General features: G+C 39.0%; 2 long non-coding RNA genes across 2 annotated transcripts; one reads left to right on the plus strand and one right to left on the minus strand.

Annotated features, from left to right (window-relative positions):
• Window positions 1-5,933: 5,933 nt before the first annotated feature.
• LOC146658450 (uncharacterized) lies at window positions 5,934-6,923 on the plus strand. The gene is made up of 4 exons (XR_014913688.1): window positions 5,934-6,077; window positions 6,321-6,429; window positions 6,535-6,656; window positions 6,800-6,923. It is a non-coding gene; the product is annotated as an uncharacterized LOC146658450 (long non-coding RNA).
• A 5,421-nt stretch (window positions 6,924-12,344) lies between these two features.
• On the minus strand, window positions 12,345-13,334 carry LOC146658451 (uncharacterized). Its single transcript, XR_014913750.1, has 4 exons — window positions 13,191-13,334; window positions 12,839-12,947; window positions 12,612-12,733; window positions 12,345-12,468 (listed from the first exon to the last, which is right to left on the minus strand). It is a non-coding gene; the product is annotated as an uncharacterized LOC146658451 (long non-coding RNA).
• Window positions 13,335-23,297: the final 9,963 nt, after the last annotated feature.

Below are 23,297 nucleotides of genomic sequence, written 5' to 3' on the forward strand. Positions count from 1 at the left end.
CCAGCACGGGGATATTGAGTTCTATAAGATAAAGCCATAAACATGTTTGTCTGAGTCTTCTATCAAAAGTTACAGCGATTTATATGAAGTTGTTCAAAAGCGCTTTATTTCGCCAAGACACTGTTACATGCATTTGAATGGGAAACTCGCCTGAAACAAAGTCAGAGCGTTCTCACTCCCGAGGCGTAACATGTGGACGTTTTGTCACGTCCCACGGCGTTCCTGAGGAACGCGAAAGGAGACCTTCGGCGTTCTTATGGTACGCGGCGGGTTATGGCTGGAATCCAGTGCAATGACGCTCCCGCAGTAGTAGACGTTCCAGCCCTGTATTCCAGCCCTAAACCTAACCTTATCCCTAGCCCTGACCACAACCTTATTCCTGACCTTAACCAGGACTTTAATGATGTTAAATAGCGTGTTTCTAAGCGATTTGAAGAAAAAGAGCGAACATGTGTAGGTTCAGTCCAGACGGTTCTCATATTTCCTCTTTTTCCGAGGTCGTCATTTAGGAACGTGGTGGGTAGCCGAAAACGTAATATGGTGACGATTTGTCACCTAGCGTAAAATGTTACGCTTTGGGAGTGAGAACGGGTTGAACAAAGTATAGGTTTTCATTATGTGAATAATTTTAAAATCTTAGCTCAAACGGCTGCAAAACCTGTTTGCCCAGCACGGGGATATTGAGTTCTATAAGATAAAGCCATAAACATGTGTTTCTGAGTCTTCTATCAAAAGTTACAGCGATTTATATGAAGTTGTACAAAAATGCTTTCTTTCGCCAATACAGTGCGTTTCTCACTGTTACATGCATTTGAATGGGAAACTCGCCCGAGACAAAGTATAGGTTTTCATTATGTGAATAATTTTAAAATCTTAGCTCAAACGGCTGCAAAACCTGTTTGCCCAGCACGGGGATATTGAGTTCTATAAGATAAAGCCATAAACATGTTTGTCTGAGTCTTCTATCAAAAGTTACAGCGATTTATATGAAGTTGTTCAAAAGCGCTTTATTTCGCCAAGACACTGTTACATGCATTTGAATGGGAAACTCGCCTGAAACAAAGTATAGGTTTTCATTATGTGAATAATTTTAAAATCTTAGCTCAAACGGCTGCAAAACCTGTTTGCCCAGCACGGGGATATTGAGTTCTATAAGATAAAGCCATAAACATGTTTGTCTGAGTCTTCTATCAAAAGTTACAGCGATTTATATGAAGTTGTTCAAAAGCGCTTTATTTCGCCAAGACACTGTTACATGCATTTGAATGGGAAACTCGCCTGAAACAAAGTATAGGTTTTCATTATGTGAATAATTTTTTAAAATCTTAGCTCAAACGGCTGCAAAACCTGTTTGCCCAGCACGGGGATATTGAGTTCTATAAGATAAAGCCATAAACATGTGTTTCTGAGTCTTCTATCAAAAGTTACAGCGATTTATATGAAGTTGTTCAAAAGCGCTTTATTTCGCCAAGACACTGTTACATGCATTTGAATGGGAAACTCGCCTGAAACAAAGTATAGGTTTTCATTATGTGAATAATTTTAAAATCTTAGCTCAAACGGCTGCAAAACCTGTTTGCCCAGCACGGGGATATTGAGTTCTATAAGATAAAGCCATAAACATGTTTGTCTGAGTCTTCTATCAAAAGTTACAGCGATTTATATGAAGTTGTACGAAAACGCTTTATTTCGCCAAGACAATGCGTTTCTCACTGTTACATGCATTTGAATGGGAAACTCGCCTGAAACAAAGTATAGGTTTTCATTATGTGAATAATTTTAAAATCTTAGCTCAAACGGCTGCAAAACCTGTTTGCCCAGCACGGGGATATTGAATTCTATAAGATAAAGCCATAAACATGTGTTTCCGAGTCTTCTATCAAAAGTTACAGCGATTTATATGAAGTTGTACAAAAATGCTTTCTTTCGCCAAGACAGTGTGTTTCTCACTGTTACATGCATTTGAATGGGAAACTCGCCCGAGACAAAGTATAGGTTTTCATTATGTGAATAATTTTAAAATCTTAGCTCAAACGGCTGCAAAACCTGTTTGCCCAGCACGGGGATATTGAGTTCTATAAGATAAAGCCATAAACATGTTTGTCTGAGTCTTCTATCAAAAGTTACAGCGATTTATATGAAGTTGTTCAAAAGCGCTTTATTTCGCCAAGACACTGTTACATGCATTTGAATGGGAAACTCGCCTGAAACAAAGTATAGGTTTTCATTATGTGAATAATTTTAAAATCTTAGCTCAAACGGCTGCAAAACCTGTTTGCCCAGCACGGGGATATTGAGTTCTATAAGATAAAGCCATAAACATGTGTTTCTGAGTCTTCTATCAAAAGTTACAGCGATTTATATGAAGTTGTTCAAAAGCGCTTTATTTCGCCAAGACAATGCGTTTCTCACTGTTACATGCATTTGAATGGGAAACTCGCCTGAAACAAAGTATAGGTTTTCATTATGTGAATAATTTTAAAATCTTAGCTCAAACGGCTGCAAAACCTGTTTGCCCAGCACGGGGATATTGAGTTCTATAAGATAAAGCCATAAACATGTGTTTCTGAGTCTTCTATCAAAAGTTACAGCGATTTATATGAAGTTGTACAAAAATGCTTTCTTTCGCCAATACAGTGCGTTTCTCACTGTTACATGCATTTGAATGGGAAACTCGCCCGAGACAAAGTATAGGTTTTCATTATGTGAATAATTTTAAAATCTTAGCTCAAACGGCTGCAAAACCTGTTTGCCCAGCACGGGGATATTGAGTTCTATAAGATAAAGCCATAAACATGTGTTTCTGAGTCTTCTATCAAAAGTTACAGCGATTTATATGAAGTTGTTCAAAAGCGCTTTATTTCGCCAAGACACTGTTACATGCATTTGAATGGGAAACTCGCCTGAAACAAAGTATAGGTTTTCATTATGTGAATAATTTTAAAATCTTAGCTCAAACGGCTGCAAAACCTGTTTGCCCAGCACGGGGATATTGAGTTCTATAAGATAAAGCCATAAACATGTTTGTCTGAGTCTTCTATCAAAAGTTACAGCGATTTATATGAAGTTGTACGAAAACGCTTTATTTCGCCAAGACAATGCGTTTCTCACTGTTACATGCATTTGAATGGGAAACTCGCCTGAAACAAAGTATAGGTTTTCATTATGTGAATAATTTTAAAATCTTAGCTCAAACGGCTGCAAAACCTGTTTGCCCAGCACGGGGATATTGAGTTCTATAAGATAAAGCCATAAACATGTGTTTCCGAGTCTTCTATCAAAAGTTACAGCGATTTATATGAAGTTGTACAAAAATGCTTTCTTTCGCCAAGACAGTGTGTTTCTCACTGTTACATGCATTTGAATGGGAAACTCGCCCGAGACAAAGTATAGGTTTTCATTATGTGAATAATTTTAAAATCTTAGCTCAAACGGCTGCAAAACCTGTTTGCCCAGCACGGGGATATTGAGTTCTATAAGATAAAGCCATAAACATGTGTTTCTGAGTCTTCTATCAAAAGTTACAGCTGTATTTATGAAGACCATGAAAAACGCTTTATTTCACCACGTTGGTGCGTTTCTCGCTATTACATCCATTTGAATGGAGTTCTCACCCGACACAAAGTATAGGTTTTCATTATGTGAATAACTTTAACATCTTAGCTCAAACAGCTGCAAAACCTGTTTGCCCAGCAGAGGGATATTGAATTCTATAAGATAAAGCCATAAATATGTATTTCTGAGTCTTCTATCAAAAGTTACAGCTTTCCTTATGAAGACCATGAAAAACGCTTTATTTCACCACGTTATTGCGTTTCTCGCTATTACATGCATTTGAATGGAGTTCTCGCCCGACACAAAGTATAGATTTTCATTATGTGAATAACTTTAACATCTTAGCTCAAACAGCTGCAAAACCTGTTTGCCCAGCACGGGGATATTGAATTCTATAAGATAAAGCCATAAATATGTATTTCTGAGTCTTCTATCAAAAGATACACCGATTTATATGAAGTTGTGCAAAAACGCTTTATATCGCCAAGACAGTGCGTTTCTGACGATTACATGCATTTGAATGGGGAACTCGCCAAAACAAAATATAGGTTTTCATTATGTGAATAACTTTAACATCTTAGCTCAAACAGCTGCAAAACCTGTTTGCCCAGCACGGGGATATTGAATTCTATAAGATGAAGCCATAAACATGGTAAATGGCCTGCATTTTTATAGCGCTTTTCTAGTCCATAGGACCCCAAAGCGCTTTACACTACATTCAGTCATTCACCCATTCACACACACATTCACACACTGGCGATGGCAAGCTACATTGTAGCCACAGCTGCCCTGGGGCGCACTGACAGAGGCGAGGCTGCCGGACAAAGGCGCCACCGGGCCCTCTGATAAACATGTGTGTCTGAGTCTTCTATCAAAAGTTACAGCTGTCTTTATGAAGACCATGAAAAACGCTTTATTTCACCACGTTAGTGCCTTTCTCGCTATTACATGCATTTGAATGGAGTTCTCGCCCGACACAAAGTATAGGTTTTCATTATGTGAATAACTTTAACATCTTAGCTCAAACAGCTGCAAAACCTGTTTGCCCAGCACGGGGATATTGAATTCTATAAGATAAAGCCATAAATATGTATTTCTGAGTCTTCTATCAAAAGTTACAGCTGTCTTTATAAAGACCATGAAAAACGCTTTATTTCACCACGTTAGTGCGTTTCTCGCTATTACATGCATTTGGACTCTGACCAGCAACATCCAGCAAGACCCAGACAGCGTTTTCTATCTCCCAGCTGGAGGTTTTTGTTTGTCTGTGACTGGAGAGTCAGATTTTTGTTGAGCGTCACACTTGCAGAGGTAAGTCAGTTTGCAGAGATCCCTCCCACCCTGGCTTTTATGTGCTAGATTTCTTATCTGAAACAGTAATATGTCAGTGACTGCTGCTTATACCACAGGTTAATACACGCTACTGATCCGTGATAGGAGAATCATCAATTTTGCCAGCAAAGAAGCCTGGTGGATGTTTGTTTACAGTCTGATGATGGGACATCATGCTCTGCATCTTTAAAGTTTGTCTCTTGATTATTATTCATACCCAGTAATGTGAAGTATGCTCATATCTACTATAACTGAACCAACCTGGTGCTCTTCATTTATGGAGGCTGTTGAGTCTGAATGTTGGATGTTGTGTAGCTTTGTTGTCCTCAGTCTTTTTGCAGGATCAGAAAACAAAACCAGGAGGCGCGTAAATGTTTCTTCTCCATGATGTTTCTTCAAATGTTTCTTCTGGATGATGATAAGACTGTGACACGGGATGCCACCTTTGGTCTTGTGATGAAGCAAAGCTCAGGAAGAAGTGGGATTAAATGGTACCAATATGTTGAGAAGGATGTACAGGGGCACCTGCAGCCAAATCCAAGCTTCAGCTTAGTTGTAGTTGCAGAACGCTATAGGACTGAGACATCTAAGGCATCAAATGTTTGATTAAACGGATGAAAAAGAGAAGTTTTTTCCCTATAATTATCACTTCTTAAAATCTGTAGCAACTTCAAGTCTGTCAGCGTGCTGAGCATGCTCAGAATGTGACAATATATTTTTGTTCAATATTTAATTTCTTTCAGTTGCAATTGTTAAATGAAAAAAATATATATTCTTATAATTTAGCAAACGAATTTATCAAAAAAAATATATACCATATATCTGTATTAGTTTTAATGAATTAATTTGACACCTGTATTGAAAATACCATATTGTATTCATACAGAATCAGTATGGTATCATTTTTTGTCTGTTCACTGATTGTTGAAGCTAAGAGCTAGTTTGATCTGTTTAGATCTAAAGTATTCAAAGTTGAGCTCTAATGTTTCTTCACCCCTGTGTGTGTGATATGTGATTTCCTACATGCTGGCAGAGCGGCTGTTTGTGCTCACAGATGGTGACGGTGTGGAGAGACGGCGGTGTTTCCTCAGAAGAACCAGCAGAGTCACAAAGGACACCAGTCCATCTCACCACCTTGACTTGCTGACTGATGTTCGTCTGCACTGCACAGAGGAAATCAACTGACCGAGGTTTGTCCAGTGACGTGTTATGAAATGTATATTTGTTTTATGCTTACAGATATGTTTTTCTTGACAGAGGCTCTGCAGAGGTTAGACAAAGCAGAGAAAATATGTGCTTTACATTTTGCTGTGATTTATTGAGATATTTGTTGCCTGATGTTCAGCAGGAATGGAGAAATAGAATCAAAGGGAGATGTTTTTGTAATGATGTAAGTAAATCTTCAATATTATTTATTTGCTTGGTTATATTAGGAGTGTTTCTGAGTGAGGGGGAGAGGAGTCATCATCCAGGTAAAGTGACGTGGATCAGTGGATACACTTGTCTCCCCTTTAAAGGAGACGATCCAAGTCATCCTTAAATGTTAGTGCTTTCAAATACACAAACATTTTTAAAGGACAAAAATGAACATCCAACTTTGACTGTAACACAAAATAAATCTTTGCATGTGTGTTTTCAAACTCTCAGATGAGCAGTATATCAGTCTTGGACTGTCTAACCTGCCGGAGCAGCACTGAATGACCACCACACATGAGCATGTTCCTGCAACATTCAGCATCTGATCTGTCATCTGTGTGCTTCTGCTTTTGGTAAGTAGAGTTACCCAACTCCAGTAACTCTAAACACATGCCATCCATTTCTAACGGCCTGGTTACTTCCTGTCAGTTACTTTAGAAACCATGTGGTCACCTGACCTAACACTGTTTCTTCTTCTTCCCCCTTAATGTTGAAGTGTCAAATGTCAAACAGCTGGAGAGGAAACTACACCAGTGTACTGGGATGTTTCAGCAACACGTGCCAGATGCTGTTCCTTCATGGTGACATCACCAGAGACAGTCCCGCCCACCTCAGGACCCATTGATTATGATGATCTGATCCATCAAACCCCCAGCAGGTGAACCTTATTCATGACATAACACCGCAACAATGTAAAAAATTAAACAGCAACAGTCTAAATGTAAAGTGCATTCTAAAGTCCTCTTCAATAAATTGTATGCAAAGAGTCATTCAGGTCACTACAGAACCCAGAGTCTTCATCATTAAATCTCTGGTTGCTTCATTTTTCTATCCTATACCAGATATTTTAAAGGTTAGCTTAGGTAAAGTTCCATTCTCATGGTGAGGCAAAGTGCTTTATGTGTGTGTCATGAACGGCTATAAAAGGCCTATAATCAAAGAACAAAGCGGGGTTTGAGTTCGAGTTGCGGCAGAATGTCACTACTTGTAAATGGAACGCAGCCTTCCTACGGCAGACAGCTAATAACAGGAATCGGACGCGGTCCAGCCAAGTCCACAGCAACCACCATAGCAACCTTCTAGCATGACCTTAAAAACATATTCTGTCTTCATAACTATCAAAAACGTGAAATGATTTGCAAAGTGTGAAAGTGTTACAGCTGCAGAGAGCTATGGCGGTATCTTTGGAAGCTGTTTACACAGCTAATAATATACGATGTAACCATGGAGACAGTCAGTCACGTGAGCTAGCGGTGCATGTTTACTACAGTAAATAAGGTGATTGTGTGCACAGCATCCACACTCTGCAGGGGGTAAAGACATTACTTCAATATTGTTTTATATTGATATATATTTGCCTTCTGTTGACCATCACCTCAGGTTCACCATTACAGTTTCAGCATACAGATGCACACTGTCTAAACACATTCAAAAACTCATGTCTCAGAAATAAGCACAGCTGTTCATGTTTGTCATTAGAGTTTTATTTGTAAGAAAATTATGAACTTCATATTGTGCACTAAATAAAAGAACATTTCACAACTCTGAGTCAACAGAAACAGGTAACAGAAATGTCTCTAATGTGTACAGTGTAGTGTAAGCATTAAAAGATCATAAAGGAAACACTAACATTTATGTGAAACTAATTGTAATAAAAAATGAGCGGGTGCTTTATAGCTTTAAAAGAAAGAATCTGAAAACAACACTTTTTTGGTCTAAGTGATCAAAGTAGAAAACAGAACTGATGTTCAAGAACAAACCGTAGCTGCACTAATATTACACGTCTTCATTGTTGTGGTGAACAGACATGTTGCTTTTAAAACCACATGCAGTGTGTGACCATGACTGTTCACTGAGACCATGAACGCCACTTCGCTGAAGCATTCTTCTTCTTCTTCTTGCTATTAAATTGGAAGCAGAAGGAGCACGAGCTGATTTGATCTACTGAAAGGAAAAAGCAGAACATCTGAGTTGAAACCAGTCAGCTGAAATCATTAAGACAGGAACAAATTCAATGCAGTGTCTCAAGTGGCTTAGCCTGTTACAACTGTTGATACAAGCTAAATACGGTTAACACACAGTGTCAGGGAGCTCCAGTGTGGGAACTAGTCGCTTTAGGTTTGTAGTCATTTAACTTTCATCCATTCATTCATTTAATTCAGGAGGAAGAAATGCCAGGTTGGTGCAGGCTGGTTACATGCATTTGGTCCCATGCTGTCTTGAATTAAATGACTTGGTTCATTTTATGGCTGGGCTGTATGTGGGGTTATATCATGTTATTTGGGCAGGAGTACCTGTCCCCTGTTAGACGTAGAAAGTTTCTCCATAAGTAGAGTTTCTAACTCTTATAGCACATCTGTGGCTGACAGCTTTTTGGTGGCTCTTTTTACCCCACACTGGTTGTGAGTGTGTAAATAGCCCCACTAGTTCTTTTGGGTTGCAGTTAACTAGGGAGGAAGGGGTGGGTATGCCATGATTAGGTGAATAACAATTATATGGGATACATAAATTTCACAATGCATGCATATATCTCTATCAATTAAACCTGGCCTGAGGGCTGCCATTTTTTACATTCAGTTATTTCTCTTAGAAATGTTGGATCTAAATAATGAATGTGTTACAGTTAAAGTGAAACACTGGTCAGTGTAAATGGCTCATTGGGACAGAGAAACCTTTAAATTAAACCTGATATCTAGTGTCAAACAATATCAAAGCTGTAAAAGATGTTTACAGTCAGAATTTATAAAACTATGATTGTAAATAAATTCAAACAAGTGAGCTTTTCTCTTTGTGCTGAATTTCAACACTGTGATTTCTTAGACTGTAAGCTTTACTTTAGCACAACCAGTTGTAGAAGCTGCCACTCCAAACGTCTTTTGATAACAAGAAAAAAATACCTTTTCAGTACACGGCCTGAAGTTCTTCTCCGACATCTTCTGCAATCGGCTTTGTCTGCTGGTTTGAAGACAATAAACCACAAAAAGATGATTTAGTCACTTTGTCTGCGTCATGCAGCTCGAATGTGTCGTGTAATGATGTTGAATAGCCGTTGTTATCCCTCTGCTGCGTCAGTAGGATTGTACTGTACAGCATCTCATTGATATGTGAGGAATGCTAATGTAACACGATAACAGACTTACATCATTAAAATATAAAGGGCAGGAGATATTTAGATATTTTTTATATTTATATTACATTTTATAGCTGACGGATATTACTAAATAGATAGAATTTACTAAATAGCTGGATGAACATGAAAAATATGTCTATAATAACAAATGACCATGAGAGCCAGTAGAATTAATTCAGCTGGACACTCGAAAGACGTCCTTAAATGCTCTTTAAGTGGCAGAACAGATGAACAAACAGTTAATCGCTTACTTGAGATGAAATCTGCTCAGCTACTTTGAAAACAGCTTCTAACTGGTTCCTCCTTTAACAGGAAGACTGCTCAGGGGTAAGGCCATCATGCAATCCAGCAACCTTTATGGTTCTGCTTTGATTCACCAGGAACTATTAGGGAAACCTTCCAGCGCCTCCTGTGAAAGACACAGGCATAAACACGCAAACATTTATTAACATGTTCCACAGTCTTCCAGTTTGATTTTCTCATCCTGTGGACAACAACATACAGGGATGCAGGTTTATTGTTAACTTTTGTAAGGTTTATTTAATGAACATATCCAGCTGCAGCTCCACTGTGATCCTGAACTGGATAAGCACTTAAGAAAATGTGTCAATAAATGGACATACATCAACTTACTATATTTATCCAAACAGACGGGACCAATAATGCTTCACTGAGTCAGAGACTTTAATGTCTCTTCTATGTAAGAATGTCTCGTGCTGATATACCTGCAAACTTGACAACAAAGGTTTTTCAGACTGCATGTAGCTGTCCTCTATGTCAGCTAACACATTTACATTTATGTCACACTTATTTCTGCTTTCCCATTTTATAATTATTACTTACATTTTGATTAGATACCTTGAGTTTGTAAATGATCAGATTACATAATTGGAATACAATATATCCAATTCAGGATTGCGGGAGGATGAAGCCTATCCCAGCTGATACAGGACAAAGACAGGCTGCCAGTTTATCGCAGGGCTAACACGATATGTGTAACAGAAAATCCACTTAAATGTTTGATATTTCTTATAATAATCATAATTATGACTATTATTTAAAGGTTTCTTCATAAATACATTTTGATTTTTTATAACCCCTAAAATATAAACCTGAGCTGTTTCAGATTCTGACCTCTGACTCAGTGACCTGGCTGTGTCCTCACTGCAGCTCCCTCTTGGAAGTACGTCTGCTTCTTGTCTTCCCCCAGTGTTGACCGCCTGATATCAAGATATCACGTACTGTACCTGAGGAACAAAAAAGGACAAACACTTGCCTTCATTTAAGAAGTACATTCATACAGAGGTAATCTATGGAAACACACTAGTTCAACCTTTGGCAGAAATCAGTTCCTGTGAAACATTTCTGTAAATGAACATCATGTGGAGAATGAATGAAATGAGTTCTTCAGGTGACTCAGCAGTCCCACACTGACAAATGAAATCTAGTTAAACTATTAAGCATATTTGCTCTTCTGAAATCTGTGTTAAACAACAACAAACATAAATTAGTAACAAAAACTACAGCTGAGTATAGGCTTTACAAACCACCAGCAGCCATAATGCTAAATTTTAATCTTCAAATGTTTCTGAGCTGTCTTCAACCTGCTTTTAACACATTAAAGTCCCACAGTCAACGCAGCCTGACTCAATCCTAGATGTTCAGCACACAGAGGTGCTGTTTAAAGTTTAGTGATAACCTGAGTCACTGATCATTTGCAGTATTACAGAGTCTGGCAGTCTTTGCATGATGTCCACGTCACTGTAAGTTTCTAGCTGACTCTCAGGTGTGACAGGTGTGCCAGCAGGAAAGAGTAATAATAACCTGCATCCTGAGGTTTGTCATGCAGGATTAAAGGAGCCAGGCTTTGTTCACACAGCTAGGATTGTATTTTACACTGACCCTGGGTCAGTATCAACTTCAAGAAGACAGCTGTAACTGTTGATAGAAGAATCACACACACATATTTATGGCTTTGCCTTATAGAATTCAGCATCTCAGTGCTGAGGAAATAGGTTTTGCAGCTGTTTGAGCTAAGATTTTCAAGTTTGAAGTTTGAATTTAAAAATTTAAAAATTTAAAAATCAAGATTTTCAAGTTTGAATGTGTTTAGACAGTGTGCCTCTGTATGCTGAAACTGTAATGGTGAACCTGAGGTGATGGTCAACAGAAGGCAAATATATATCAATATAAAACAATATTGAAGTAATGTCTTTACCCCCTGCAGAGTGTGGATGCTGTGCACACAATCACCTTATTTACTGTAGTAAACATGCACCGCTAGCTCACGTGACTGACTGTCTCCATGGTTACATCGTATATTATTAGCTGTGTAAACAGCTTCCAAAGATACCGCCATAGCTCTCTGCAGCTGTAACACTTTCACACTTTGCAAATCATTTCACGTTTTTGATAGTTATGAAGACAGAATATGTTTTTAAGGTCATGCTAGAAGGTTGCTATGGTGGTTGCTGTGGACTTGGCTGGACCGCGTCCGATTCCTGTTATTAGCTGTCTGCCGTAGGAAGGCTGCGTTCCATTTACAAGTAGTGACATTCTGCCGCAACTCGAACTCAAACCCCGCTTTGTTCTTTGATTATAGGCCTTTTATAGCCGTTCATGACACACACATAAAGCACTTTGCCTCACCATGAGAATGGAACTTTACCTAAGCTAACCTTTAAAATATCTGGTATAGGATAGAAAAATGAAGCAACCAGAGATTTAATGATGAAGACTCTGGGTTCTGTAGTGACCTGAATGACTCTTTGCATACAATTTATTGAAGAGGACTTTAGAATGCACTTTACATTTAGACTGTTGCTGTTTAATTTTTTACATTGTTGCGGTGTTATGTCATGAATAAGGTTCACCTGCTGGGGGTTTGATGGATCAGATCATCATAATCAATGGGTCCTGAGGTGGGCGGGACTGTCTCTGGTGATGTCACCATGAAGGAACAGCATCTGGCACGTGTTGCTGAAACATCCCAGTACACTGGTGTAGTTTCCTCTCCAGCTGTTTGACATTTGACACTTCAACATTAAGGGGGAAGAAGAAGAAACAGTGTTAGGTCAGGTGACCACATGGTTTCTAAAGTAACTGACAGGAAGTAACCAGGCCGTTAGAAATGGATGGCATGTGTTTAGAGTTACTGGAGTTGGGTAACTCTACTTACCAAAAGCAGAAGCACACAGATGACAGATCAGATGCTGAATGTTGCAGGAACATGCTCATGTGTGGTGGTCATTCAGTGCTGCTCCGGCAGGTTAGACAGTCCAAGACTGATATACTGCTCATCTGAGAGTTTGAAAACACACATGCAAAGATTTATTTTGTGTTACAGTCAAAGTTGGATGTTCATTTTTGTCCTTTAAAAATGTTTGTGTATTTGAAAGCACTAACATTTAAGGATGACTTGGATCGTCTCCTTTAAAGGGGAGACAAGTGTATCCACTGATCCACGTCACTTTACCTGGATGATGACTCCTCTCCCCCTCACTCAGAAACACTCCTAATATAACCAAGCAAATAAATAATATTGAAGATTTACTTACATCATTACAAAAACATCTCCCTTTGATTCTATTTCTCCATTCCTGCTGAACATCAGGCAACAAATATCTCAATAAATCACAGCAAAATGTAAAGCACATATTTTCTCTGCTTTGTCTAACCTCTGCAGAGCCTCTGTCAAGAAAAACATATCTGTAAGCATAAAACAAATATACATTTCATAACACGTCACTGGACAAACCTCGGTCAGTTGATTTCCTCTGTGCAGTGCAGACGAACATCAGTCAGCAAGTCAAGGTGGTGAGATGGACTGGTGTCCTTTGTGACTCTGCTGGTTCTTCTGAGGAAACACCGCCGTCTCTCCACACCGTCACCATCTGTGAGCACAAACAGCCGCTCTGCCAGCATGTAGGAAATCACATATCACACACACAGGGGTGAAGAAACATTAGAGCTCAACTTTGGATACTTTAGATCTAAACAGATCAAACTAGCTCTTAGCTTCAACAATCAGTGAACAGACAAACAATGATACCATACTGATTCTGTATGAATACAATATGGTATTTTCAATACAGGTGTCAAATTAATTCATTAAAACTAATACAGATATATGTATATATTTTTTTTGATAAATTCATTTGCTAAATTATAAGAATATATATTTTTTTCATTTAACAATTGCAACTGAAAGAAATTAAATATTGAACAAAAATATATTGTCACATTCTGAGCATGCTCAGCACGCTGACAGACTTGAAGTTGCTACAGATTTTAAGAAGTGATAATTATAGGGAAAAAACTTCTCTTTTTCATCCGTTTAATCAAACATTTGATGCCTTAGATGTCTCAGTCCTATAGCGTTCTGCAACTACAACTAAGCTGAAGCTTGGATTTGGCTGCAGGTGCCCCTGTACATCCTTCTCAACATATTGGTACCATTTAATCCCACTTCTTCCTGAGCTTTGCTTCATCACAAGACCAAAGGTGGCATCCCGTGTCACAGTCTTATCATCATCCAGAAGAAACATTTGAAGAAACATCATGGAGAAGAAACATTTACGCGCCTCCTGGTTTTGTTTTCTGATCCTGCAAAAAGACTGAGGACAACAAAGCCCAGAGAACACGAGATACACAACATCCAACATTCAGACTCAACAGCCTCCATAAATGAAGAGCACCAGGTTGGTTCAGTTATAGTAGATATGAGCATACTTCACATTACTGGGTATGAATAATAATCAAGAGACAAACTTTAAAGATGCAGAGCATGATGTCCCATCATCAGACTGTAAACAAACATCCACCAGGCTTCTTTGCTGGCAAAATTGATGATTCTCCTATCACGGATCAGTAGCGTGTATTAACCTGTGGTATAAGCAGCAGTCACTGAAATATTACTGTTTCAGATAAGAAATCTAGCACATAAAAGCCAGGGTGGGAGGGATCTCTGCAAACTGACTTACCTCTGCAAGTGTGAAGCTCAACAAAAATCTGACTCTCCAGTCACAGACAAACAAAAACCTCCAGCTGGGAGATAGAAAACGCTGTCTGGGTCCTGCTGGATGTTGCTGGTCAGAGTCCACACATTAGCAGAGTGCTTCTTGGTCCCACTGACCCATATGGACAGTGACTGTGGAGAACTGTTCTGGAAAACAGAAAAGAGAATTAAAATAACAAAAAGCCAAAGTGGATTTCCACAAAGACTCTCTTGGAATCAGCAATCAAAAAATCACTGGTTCATATTTCAATTAAATATGAACACGTTCCTTAAATGTACGCAGTTCAGATCTGATTTAATTTAATTTCCTTCACACAGCACATTCATCCAGGCTGACAGGTAAACATAGAATTAATCTCAGGTAACATGACTCATAGTAGAGATTCAGTAAGAAATATTGCTAGCTCTAATATTATTACCACACAATCCAAGGACACACCAACAGCTCAGATTTCTAGAACTATTTAAACAAATGTCTTCTGAATATTCAATTCAGGTTCACAGTGGGAGGGGGGGGGGGGGGGGTCATGGAATTTATTAAATAAAGTCTGCAACACAGAAAGAGCTGTGATCAAGCTATTTATTACTGCGCACAGGAGAGCAAACACACATCAAACATCACAGTTCAGTCATGTCAGCTCTGCCACTTCACGTGTCTCGCTATGAAACCTAACGGATCAATGGTTATGCTGTTTTGTGCCCTTGGCGTTATCAGCACCTGTAAAGGGAGTTGTTTTCTCAAACTGCTGAAGTAAGTTCATCTAGTTTTAGAAACTTTCACTGAACAGTCTATAACAGTGTCACAACTAAGCATATGCATAAGCACTTAAATACTTTAAATGAGAATAACAAAAAATTTCTATTACAGGAGCTAGAGCCTAGGTAGAGCACACCTGGACAGCTCACCAGTCTGTCAGAGGACTAACACAGATGCAGCCTGACTCAATCCTAAATGTTCAGCACACAGAGACACAGAGGTACCGTTTAAAGTTTAGTGTTAACTTGAGTCACTGATCATTTGCAGTATTACAGAGTCTGGCAGTCTTTGCATGATGTCCACGTCACTGTACGTTTGTAGCTGACTCTCAGGTGTGACAGGTGTGCCAGCAGGAAAGAGTAATAATAGCCTGCATCCTGAGGTTTTTCATGCAGGATTAAAGGAGCCAGGCTTTATTCACACAGCTAGGATTGTATTTTACACTGACCCTGGGTCAGTATAAGTATCATACAGTTTAAACGAAGCACTGAAACTTGCACATATTTATTACAGATGCACTGAAGCTAATCGAGATATTTGCTGTCAGTCTGTGGCTGCGATTAAACACTTTACTGGAAACTTTATTAACTAGCAACTTCGTCAGTCATGACAGAAGCTAATATTTCTGTGCTAACATCGTTTAAACAGTAGCAGCTTTACTCCAATATAAGCTAACGTTTACACCGTAACTTTAAGCTAGCACCATAAAGACGGTAAAACACATAATAACATCTATAAATGCATCTTAAAGCTGTTATATTAGCACTCGGTGTATTACTAACATAACCACATTAACATTACTGACACTCGCTGAAATGGTTTAAATGGTATTACCTGTAAACACTGCTGTATCCACCGGATTGCAGCCAGAGTGGATTCTGGAGTCTTCCCACGCTCCTGTTAGTGATCCTCCATCTGGATGGATGATAACAACCTTCTGAACAATCTAGCAGGAGATAGTCCATATCTATGGGACTGATTTGTGCTAATAACGCCCATTGTATGGACTGATAACAGCCGAAGCGGGTGAATAAAGTCACCCAGTCGCTAGCTGTGCCATTACCCAGCATACACCAGCACAATATTAGGCACAGCACCACCATAGACATTTTCAGTGGTTTTGAATGCAGGACATGGTTATCTTACCTTGTAAAATGCATGACAATAAAACAGCTAACCACCATAAAATGGTATCGTGTGTGTATGTATGTGCATGTGTGTGTGTGTGTGTGTGTGTGTGTGTGTGTATGTGTGTGTGTGTGTGTGTGTGTGTGTGTGTGTGTGTGTGTGTGTGTGTGTGTGTGTGTGTGTGTGTGAGAGAGAGAAAGACAGAGAGAGGGGGGTGGGGGAGAGATCAAAGGCGTGCGTTTATGTGCCTCCTCTCTCTTATTGGATGTATGGTATAGCATGTTTATTCAGGTGCACCTTTGAAGTCTATGAGAATACTTTGCAGCCTGGTCTGAGTGGTCATTTCTGCACAGACACAATGAAGCGTGCACTCAGTTTAGAGGAGGCTGTTGCTGCAGTTTTGCACTCTCCACAAGCAGTGGAGATACTTCTGACAGCGAAGAAGAATTTTTGCCAGGCACCGAGGAGCTTTGCAGCTCATGTGAGGAGGAGGAGAAGGAGAAGGAGGAAGAAGAGCAGGAGGAAGAGACAAGACTGGAGGATGGCCAGTGGAGATCTAAAAATGGAGAAATCATGTGGCAACCCACACACGAAGAGGTCCTGCCATTTTTTCCTCCTCCCATTTTAACCCCAGGACCAACCCATTATGCAGTTCGCAGGATCAGCAGCCCTGTGAGCACTTTCCATCTTTTTTTTGCCGAGGACATTATGCAGCTAATCCTGCATTTCACCAACCTGCAACAGGTCAGTAAAAGACTGGAAGGACATAGATGAGGAGTTGCAGGCTTACATGGGGCTTGTGATGCTGGCTGGCCTGTACAGGTCTCAACATGAAACGACAACAAGCCTGTGAAATGGGGAGACAGGGCTCTTCTGTTTCCTGCTACCATGTCAAAAAAAAAAGATTTGAGCAAATTAATCGGGCAGTAAGATTCGATGATCGTCTCTCCCGTCCAGGTCGCTACAGGGGGGGCAAGGCTGTGGTTTCCTACATCCCCAAGCAAAGAAAAAAGGTTGTCTTATTGAGCACCAGGCACCGTGAGCTAAAAGTCCAGGACTCTGGGAAGAGAAAGCCCCACATCATCCTGCACAAATGCAAAGGGACTGTGGATCATCTGGACAAGGTAAGCACAATTATAAGTCATTTATTTGCCAAATTGTTTACCGTTTCTCATTGTTATAACTGATAAAGTCAAATAATGTGATTATAATAGTTTTGATATGAGATGATAGTTTTAGACTATGATAGTTTTGATAGTTACAGTAAGGGGGGGGGGGTCCAGTTTGACGCCCACAGGCAGGAAGAATCTCTTGCTTATGGCTGTATAAATCTGTTCATGTCACCTGATCATTTCTTTTTGTTTTGCAGGTTTGTGGCAACTACTCCTGCCGTAGGAGGACACGTAGGTGGCCCATGTGTCTGTTCTACCACATGATCGAGGTAAGCTGCTATAATGCTTTCATTCAAGACAGCTGTAACTTTTGATAGAAGACGCATATACACATATTTATGACTTTATCTTATAAAGTTCGATATCCCCGTGTTGAGCAAACAGGTTTTGCAGCTGTTTGATCTAAGATTTTCAAGTTATTCACAAAATGAATACCTATACTTTGTTTCGTGCAACAACTCCATTCAAATGCATGTAATAGTCAGAAACGCACTGTCTCGGCGAAATAAAGGGTTTACAACTTCATGAAGACAGCTCTAACTTTTGATAGGAAACTCAGATATACGTATTTATGGCTTTATCTTATAGAATTCAATATCCCCGTGCTGGGCAAACAGGTTTTGCAGCTGTGTGAGGTAAGATGTTAAAGTTATTCACATAATGAAAACCTATACTTTGTTTCGGGCGAGTTCCCCATTCAAATGCATGCAAACAGTCAGAAACGCACTGTATTGACGAAATAAAGCGTTTTTGTACAACTTAATATAAATAGCTGTAACTTTTAATAGAAAATTCAGATATACGTATTCATGGCTTTATCTTATACAATTCAGCATCTCCGTGCTGGGAAAACAGGTTTTGCAGCTGTTTGAGCCAAGCTCTTCCAGTTATTGAAAAAATGAAAACCTATACTTTGTTTCGTGCGAGAACTCCATTCAAATGAATTTAACAGTGAGATACGCACTGTCTAGGCGAAATAAAGGGTTTACAACTTCATGAAGACAGCTCTAAATTTTGATAGGAAACTCAGATATACGTATTTATGGCTTTATCTTATAGAATTCAATATTGCCGTGTTGAGCAAACAGTTTTAAAGCTATGTGAGCTAAGATGTTAAAGTTATTCACATAATGAAAGCCTATACTTTGTGTCGGGCGAGAACTCCATTCAAATGCATGTAATAGCGAGAAACGCACTAACGTGGTGAAATAAAACGTTTTTCATGGTCTTCATAAGGACAGCTGTAACTTTTGATAGAAGACTCAGAAATACATATTTATGGGCTGGGCAAACAGGTTTTGCAGCTGTTTGAGCTAAGATGTTAAAGTTATTCACATAATGAAAACCTATACTTTGTGTCGGGCGAGAACTCCATTCAAATGGATGTAATAGTGAGAAACGCACCAACGTGGTGAAATAAAGCGTTTTTCATGGTCTTTGTAAATACAGCTGTAACTTTTGATAGAAGACTCACACACACATGTTTATGGCTTCATCTTATAGAATTCAATATCCCCGTGCTGGGCAAAAAGGTTTTGCAGCTGTGTGAGCTAAGATTTTCAAGTTATTCACATAATGAAAACCTATACTTTGTTTCGTGCGAGTTCCCCATTCAAATGCATGTAATCGTCAGAAACGCACTGTCTTGGCGAAATAAAGCGTTTTTGCACAACTTCATATAAATCGGTGTAACTTTTAATAGAAGATTCAGATATACGTATTCATGGCTTTATCTTACAGAATTCAATATCCCCGTGCTGGGCAAACAGGTTTTGCAGCTGTGTGAGCTAAGATTTTCAAGTTATTCACATAATGAAAACCTATACTTTGTTTCGTGCGAGTTCCCCATTCAAATGCATGTAATCGTCAGAAACGCACTGTCTTGGCGAAATAAAGCGTTTTTGCACAACTTCATATAAATCGGTGTAACTTTTAATAGAAGACTCAGATATACGTATTCATGGCTTTATCTTACAGAATTCAATATCCCCGTGCTGGGCAAACAGGTTTTGCAGCTGTTTGAGCTAAGATGTTAAAGTTATTCACATAATGAAAACCTATGCTTTGTTTCGTGCGAGTTCCCCATTCAAATGCATGTAATAGCGAGAAACGCACCAACGTGGTGAAATAAAGCGTTTTTCATGGTCTTCATAAATACAGCTGTAACTTTTGATAGACGACTCAGACACACATGTTTATGGCTTCATCTTATAGAATTCAATTTCCCCGTGCTGGGCAAACAGGTTTTGCAGCTGTTTGAGCTAAGATGTTAAAGTTATTCACATAATGAAAAACTATGCTTTGTTTCGTGCGAGTTCCCCATTCAAATGCATGTAATATCGAGAAACGCACCAACGTGGTGAAATAAAGCGTTTTTCATGGTCTTCATAAAGACAGCTGTAACTTTTGATAGAAGACTCAGAAATACATATTTATGGGCTGGGCAAACAGGTTTTGCAGCTGTTTGAGCTAAGATGTTAAAGTTATTCACATAATGAAAACCTATGCTTTGTTTCGTGCGAGTTCCCCATTCAAATGCATGTAATAGCGAGAAACGCACCAACGTGGTGAAATAAAGCGTTTTTCATGGTCTTCATAAAGACAGCTGTAACTTTTGATAGACGACTTAGACACACATGTTTATGGCTTCATCTTATAGAATTCAATTTCCCCGTGCTGGGCAAACAGGTTTTGCAGCTGTTTGAGCTAAGATGTTAAAGTTATTTACATAATGAAAACCTATACTTTGTTTTGGCGAGGACTCCATTCAAATGCATGTAATAGCGAGAAACGCACTAACGTGGTGAAATAAAGCGTCTTTCATGGTCTTCATAAAGACAGCTGTAACTTTTGATAGAAGACTCAGAAATACGTATTCATGGCTTTATCTTATAGAATTCAATATCCCCGTGCTGGGCAAAAAGGTTTTGCAGCTGTGTGGGCTAAGATTTTCAAGTTATTCACATAATGAAAACCTATACTTTGTTTCGTGCGAGTTCCCCATTCAAATGCATGTAATCGTCAGAAACGCACTGTCTTGGCGAAATAAAGCGTTTTTGCACAACTTCATATAAATCGGTGTAACTTTTAATAGAAGATTCAGATATACGTATTCATGGCTTTATCTTACAGAATTCAATATCCCTGTGCTGGGCAAACAGGTTTTGCAGCTGTGTGAGCTAAGATTTTCAAGTTATTCACATAATGAAAACCTATACTTTGTTTCGTGCGAGTTCCCCATTCAAATGCATGTAATCGTCAGAAACGCACTGTCTTGGCGAAATAAAGCGTTTTTGCACAACTTCATATAAATCGGTGTAACTTTTAATAGAAGACTCAGATATACGTATTCATGGCTTTATCTTACAGAATTCAATATCCCCGTGCTGGGCAAACAGGTTTTGCAGCTGTTTGAGCTAAGATGTTAAAGTTATTCACATAATGAAAACCTATGCTTTGTTTCGTGCGAGTTCCCCATTCAAATGCATGTAATAGCGAGAAACGCACCAACGTGGTGAAATAAAGCGTTTTTCATGGTCTTCATAAATACAGCTGTAACTTTTGATAGACGACTCAGACACACATGTTTATGGCTTCATCTTATAGAATTCAATTTCCCCGTGCTGGGCAAACAGGTTTTGCAGCTGTTTGAGCTAAGATGTTAAAGTTATTCACATAATGAAAAACTATGCTTTGTTTCGTGCGAGTTCCCCATTCAAATGCATGTAATATCGAGAAACGCACCAACGTGGTGAAATAAAGCGTTTTTCATGGTCTTCATAAAAATAGCTGTAACTTTTGATAGAAGATTCAGATATACGTATTCATGGCTTTATCTTACAGAATTCAATATCCCCGTGCTGGGCAAACAGGTTTTGCAGCTGTTTGAGCTAAGATGTTAAAGTTATTCACATAATGAAAACCTATGCTTTGTTTCGTGCGAGTTCCCCATTCAAATGCATGTAATAGCAAGAAACGCACCAACGTGGTGAAATAAAGCGTTTTTCATGGTCTTCATAAAGACAGCTGTAACTTTTGATAGACGACTCAGACGCACATGTTTATGGCTTCATCTTATAGAATTCAATTTCCCCGTGCTGGGCAAACAGGTTTTGCAGCTGTTTGAGCTAAGATTTCAAAGTTATTCACATAATGAAAACCTATACTTTGTTTCGGTCGAGTTCCCCATTCAAATGCATGTAACAGTGAGAAACGCACTGTCTTGGCGAAAGAAAGCGTTTTTGTACAACTTCATATAAATAGCTGTAACTTTTGATAGAAGACTCGGATACACATGTTTATGGCTTTATCTTATAGAACTCAAGGTCCCCGTGCTGGGAAAACAGGTTTTGCAGCTGTTTGAGCTAAGATTTCAAAGTTATTCACATAATGAAAACCTATACTTTGTTTCGGTCAAGTTCCCCATTCAAATGCATGTAACAGTGAGAAACGCACTGTCTTGGCGAAAGAAAGCGTTTTTGTACAACTTCATATAAATAGCTGTAACTTTTGATAGAAGGCTCGGATACACATGTTTATGGCTTTATCTTATAGAACTCAAGGTCCCCGTGCTGGCAAAATAGGTTTGCAGCTGTTTGAGCTAAGACTTCAAAGTTATTCACATAATGAAAACCTATACTTTGTTTCGGTCGAGTTCCCCATTCAAATGCATGTAACAGTGAGAAACGCACTGTCTTCGCGAAAGAAAGCATTTTTGTACAACTTCATATAAATAGCTGTAACTTTTGATAGAAGACTCAGACAAACATGTTTATGGCTTTATCTTATAGAACTCAAGGTCCCCGTGCTGGCAAAACAGGTTTTGCAGCTGTTTGAGCTAAGATTTCAAAGTTATTCACATAATGAAAACCTATACTTTGTTTCGGTGGAGTTCCCCATTCAAATGCATGTAACAGTGAGAAACGCACTGTCTTGGCGAAAGAAAGCGTTTTTGTACAACTTCATATAAATAGCTGTAACTTTTGATAGAAGACTCAGACAAACATGTTTATGGCTTTATCTTATAGAACTCAAGGTCCCCGTGCTGGCAAAACAGGTTTTGCAGCTGTTTGAGCTAAGATTTCAAAGTTATTCACATAATGAAAACCTATACTTTGTTTCGGTCGAGTTCCCCATTCAAATGCATGTAACAGTGAGAAACGCACTGTCTTGGCGAAAGAAAGCGTTTTTGTACAACTTCATATAAATAGCTGTAACTTTTGATAGAAGACTCAGACAAACATGTTTATGGCTTTATCTTATAGAACTCAAGGTCCCCGTGCTGGCAAAACAGGTTTTGCAGCTGTTTGAGCTAAGACTTCAAAGTTATTCACATAATGAAAACCTATACTTTGTTTCGGTGGAGTTCCCCATTCAAATGCATGTAACAGTGAGAAACGCACTGTCTTGGCGAAAGAAAGCGTTTTTGTACAACTTCATATAAATAGCTGTAACTTTTGATAGAAGGCTCGGATACACATGTTTATGGCTTTATCTTATAGAACTCAAGGTCCCCGTGCTGGCAAAACAGGTTTTGCAGCTGTTTGAGCTAAGACTTCAAAGTTATTCACATAATGAAAACCTATACTTTGTTTCGGTGGAGTTCCCCATTCAAATGCATGTAACAGTGAGAAACGCACTGTCTTGGCGAAAGAAAGCGTTTTTGTACAACTTCATATAAATAGCTGTAACTTTTGATAGAAGACTCAGACAAACATGTTTATGGCTTTATCTTATAGAACTCAAGGTCCCCGTGCTGGCAAAACAGGTTTTGCAGCTGTTTGAGCTAAG

Source organism: Rhamphochromis longiceps, linkage group LG11 (genome assembly GCF_057381845.1).
Source record: "Rhamphochromis longiceps isolate RC_006_pf linkage group LG11, R_longiceps_female_GT1.1, whole genome shotgun sequence".
Taxonomy (NCBI): domain Eukaryota; kingdom Metazoa; phylum Chordata; class Actinopteri; order Cichliformes; family Cichlidae; genus Rhamphochromis; species Rhamphochromis longiceps.